This window comes from Neolamprologus multifasciatus, chromosome 11, assembly GCF_963576455.1.
Source record: "Neolamprologus multifasciatus chromosome 11, fNeoMul1.2, whole genome shotgun sequence".
Lineage (NCBI taxonomy): Eukaryota > Metazoa > Chordata > Actinopteri > Cichliformes > Cichlidae > Neolamprologus > Neolamprologus multifasciatus.
The window spans coordinates 1-4,991 of NC_140449.1; positions in this window are offsets into that span (position 1 = coordinate 1).

Here is a 4,991-nt window from a genome sequence, read left to right on the forward strand (position 1 = left end):
ACCCAGTCATTTATCCTAACCTTAACCAATTTGTTTATCTAAAATTTCTTAACCCTAATTCGGAATCTAGCCCTATTGTATACCCTAACCCTACCCCTACCCCTAACCCTACCCCTAACCCTAACCCCTAACCCTAACCCCTAACCCTAACCCCCTAACCCTAACCCTACCCTAACCCTAACCCTAACCCCTAACCCTAACCCTTACCCTAACCCCTAACCCTAACCCTACCCCAGTCATTTATCCTAACCTTAACCAATTTGTTTATCTAAAATTTCTTAACCCTAATTCGGAATCTAGCCCTATTGTATCTACCCCCTGATCTAATCTGGCCCTAAAATCCTTACAATTTTGAAAATCCCATTTCTACTTCATTTTTGGAAATTAAATCTTAAACCTCAGCCCAGTACTAGATCTGAAGCCCAAGTAATTCTAATCCCAGCTGAAACCTAAAGCCTAACCCAAAGTCACATCTCCTTTCTAAATTTACTCCCCAAGTCGGGTTGAGTCCTCCCCAAGCAGGGTCGAGAGTTTTGTAGAAAAAGCCAAATCGGCATTAGTAGTAACCTAAAATTGGAAGAGAAAGAGGACAGATGTAGGCCAAAAGGAAGGGTAAAGGGCAGAGGTCAAGAGAAGGGAAGAAAAGGATGATGAAAAGGGAAAAGACAAAGGGAAAAGAGGAGAAGACTGGAAAAGAAGAAAGAAAGAAAAAGGGAAAGATTAGAGCCAAAAGTCTGGCAGAATTGAAAAAAAAGCAAAAAGCTGAAAAAGAAATTACAAGAAAGCCAAAGAAAGCCAAGGAGGCGGGATCAGAGGGGAGAGTATAAATAGGAGGCTCAAACACAGAGCTCTTCAGTATGCCCTCGCCTGAGGAAGAAGCAACACCTTCGAAACGTCGCGACAAGGGCATACTCATTTAATTTTTTCTACTTTATGTTAGTTTGTTATTTTAGTTTGTTATTTTGGGGGATTTTATTTCATCTTTTAATTCATATTTTATTGATTTTCCTTAAAAGCTCAAATTGGAGACAAATCAAAACTAAATTAAACAGACCACACAGAAAACAAATTGGGATTGAAAATTCTTTATTAAAAATAAGCCAAAGTAACGGACACGAAAAATGAAAACCTGAAAAAAAAGAGGTACTTACCTGTGAAAAGTAACGGACATGGTAAAAAGACAAAAACCTGAAAAAGAAATACTTACCTTTAAATTAAAAAAACAATTATGGAGGTAGAGGGATGTGAGGCTGCGGACCATCGGGGTTGATGGACAGTGCACGCTCTGTTCCTCCTTTGGGAGGGACAGGTTCATTTTCCTCATCCTAACCAGCCCGTGCCTCGCTCCGGTCGGTCTTTGGGTCTCACTCCTAGTTAAAGCTAAATCTAGCATCTATGCCCTACCCCAGTCATTTATCCTAACCTTAACCAATTTGTTTATCTAAAATTTCTTAACCCTAATTCGGAATCTAGCCCTATTGTATACCCTAACCCTACCCCTACCCCTAACACTACCCCTAACCCTAACCCCTAACCCTAACCCCCTAACCCTAACCCTACCCTAACCCTAACCCTAACCCTTACCCTAACCCCTAACCCTAACCCTACCCCAGTCATTTATCCTAACCTTAACCAATTTGTTTATCTAAAATTTCTTAACCCTAATTCGGAATCTAGCCCTATTGTATCTACCCCCTGATCTAATCTGGCCCTAAAATCCTTACAATTTTGAAAATCCCATTTCTACTTCATTTTTGGAAATTAAATCTTAAACCTCAGCCCAGTACTAGATCTGAAGCCCAAGTAATTCTAATCCCAGCTGAAACCTAAAGCCTAACCCAAAGTCACATCTCCTTTCTAAATTTACTCCCCAAGTCGGGTTGAGTCCTCCCCAAGCAGGGTCGAGAGTTTTGTAGAAAAAGCCAAATCGGCATTAGTAGTAACCTAAAATTGGAAGAGAAAGAGGACAGATGTAGGCCAAAAGGAAGGGTAAAGGGCAGAGGTCAAGAGAAGGGAAGAAAAGGATGATGAAAAGGGAAAAGACAAAGGGAAAAGAGGAGAAGACTGGAAAAGAAGAAAGAAAGAAAAAGGGAAAGATTAGAGCCAAAAGTCTGGCAGAATTGAAAAAAAAGCAAAAAGCTGAAAAAGAAATTACAAGAAAGCCAAAGAAAGCCAAGGAGGCGGGATCAGAGGGGAGAGTATAAATAGGAGGCTCAAACACAGAGCTCTTCAGTATGCCCTCGCCTGAGGAAGAAGCAACACCTTCGAAACGTCGCGACAAGGGCATACTCATTTAATTTTTTCTACTTTATGTTAGTTTGTTATTTTAGTTTGTTATTTTGGGGGATTTTATTTCATCTTTTAATTCATATTTTATTGATTTTCCTTAAAAGCTCAAATTGGAGACAAATCAAAACTAAATTAAACAGACCACACAGAAAACAAATTGGGATTGAAAATTCTTTATTAAAAATAAGCCAAAGTAACGGACACGAAAAATGAAAACCTGAAAAAAAAGAGGTACTTACCTGTGAAAAGTAACGGACATGGTAAAAAGACAAAAACCTGAAAAAGAAATACTTACCTTTAAATTAAAAAAACAATTATGGAGGTAGAGGGATGTGAGGCTGCGGACCATCGGGGTTGATGGACAGTGCACGCTCTGTTCCTCCTTTGGGAGGGACAGGTTCATTTTCCTCATCCTAACCAGCCCGTGCCTCGCTCCGGTCGGTCTTTGGGTCTCACTCCTAGTTAAAGCTAAATCTAGCATCTATGCCCTACCCCAGTCATTTATCCTAACCTTAACCAATTTGTTTATCTAAAATTTCTTAACCCTAATTCGGAATCTAGCCCTATTGTATACCCTAACCCTACCCCTACCCCTAACACTACCCCTAACCCTAACCCCTAACCCTAACCCCCTAACCCTAACCCTACCCTAACCCTAACCCTAACCCTTACCCTAACCCCTAACCCTAACCCTACCCCAGTCATTTATCCTAACCTTAACCAATTTGTTTATCTAAAATTTCTTAACCCTAATTCGGAATCTAGCCCTATTGTATCTACCCCCTGATCTAATCTGGCCCTAAAATCCTTACAATTTTGAAAATCCCATTTCTACTTCATTTTTGGAAATTAAATCTTAAACCTCAGCCCAGTACTAGATCTGAAGCCCAAGTAATTCTAATCCCAGCTGAAACCTAAAGCCTAACCCAAAGTCACATCTCCTTTCTAAATTTACTCCCCAAGTCGGGTTGAGTCCTCCCCAAGCAGGGTCGAGAGTTTTGTAGAAAAAGCCAAATCGGCATTAGTAGTAACCTAAAATTGGAAGAGAAAGAGGACAGATGTAGGCCAAAAGGAAGGGTAAAGGGCAGAGGTCAAGAGAAGGGAAGAAAAGGATGATGAAAAGGGAAAAGACAAAGGGAAAAGAGGAGAAGACTGGAAAAGAAGAAAGAAAGAAAAAGGGAAAGATTAGAGCCAAAAGTCTGGCAGAATTGAAAAAAAAGCAAAAAGCTGAAAAAGAAATTACAAGAAAGCCAAAGAAAGCCAAGGAGGCGGGATCAGAGGGGAGAGTATAAATAGGAGGCTCAAACACAGAGCTCTTCAGTATGCCCTCGCCTGAGGAAGAAGCAACACCTTCGAAACGTCGCGACAAGGGCATACTCATTTAATTTTTTCTACTTTATGTTAGTTTGTTATTTTAGTTTGTTATTTTGGGGGATTTTATTTCATCTTTTAATTCATATTTTATTGATTTTCCTTAAAAGCTCAAATTGGAGACAAATCAAAACTAAATTAAACAGACCACACAGAAAACAAATTGGGATTGAAAATTCTTTATTAAAAATAAGCCAAAGTAACGGACACGAAAAATGAAAACCTGAAAAAAAAGAGGTACTTACCTGTGAAAAGTAACGGACATGGTAAAAAGACAAAAACCTGAAAAAGAAATACTTACCTTTAAATTAAAAAAACAATTATGGAGGTAGAGGGATGTGAGGCTGCGGACCATCGGGGTTGATGGACAGTGCACGCTCTGTTCCTCCTTTGGGAGGGACAGGTTCATTTTCCTCATCCTAACCAGCCCGTGCCTCGCTCCGGTCGGTCTTTGGGTCTCACTCCTAGTTAAAGCTAAATCTAGCATCTATGCCCTACCCCAGTCATTTATCCTAACCTTAACCAATTTGTTTATCTAAAATTTCTTAACCCTAATTCGGAATCTAGCCCTATTGTATACCCTAACCCTACCCCTACCCCTAACCCTACCCCTAACCCTAACCCCTAACCCTAACCCCCTAACCCTAACCCTACCCTAACCCTAACCCTAACCCTTACCCTAACCCCTAACCCTAACCCTACCCCAGTCATTTATCCTAACCTTAACCAATTTGTTTATCTAAAATTTCTTAACCCTAATTCGGAATCTAGCCCTATTGTATCTACCCCCTGATCTAATCTGGCCCTAAAATCCTTACAATTTTGAAAATCCCATTTCTACTTCATTTTTGGAAATTAAATCTTAAACCTCAGCCCAGTACTAGATCTGAAGCCCAAGTAATTCTAATCCCAGCTGAAACCTAAAGCCTAACCCAAAGTCACATCTCCTTTCTAAATTTACTCCCCAAGTCGGGTTGAGTCCTCCCCAAGCAGGGTCGAGAGTTTTGTAGAAAAAGCCAAATCGGCATTAGTAGTAACCTAAAATTGGAAGAGAAAGAGGACAGATGTAGGCCAAAAGGAAGGGTAAAGGGCAGAGGTCAAGAGAAGGGAAGAAAAGGATGATGAAAAGGGAAAAGACAAAGGGAAAAGAGGAGAAGACTGGAAAAGAAGAAAGAAAGAAAAAGGGAAAGATTAGAGCCAAAAGTCTGGCAGAATTGAAAAAAAAGCAAAAAGCTGAAAAAGAAATTACAAGAAAGCCAAAGAAAGCCAAGGAGGCGGGATCAGAGGGGAGAGTATAAATAGGAGGCTCAAACACAGAGCTCTTCAGTATG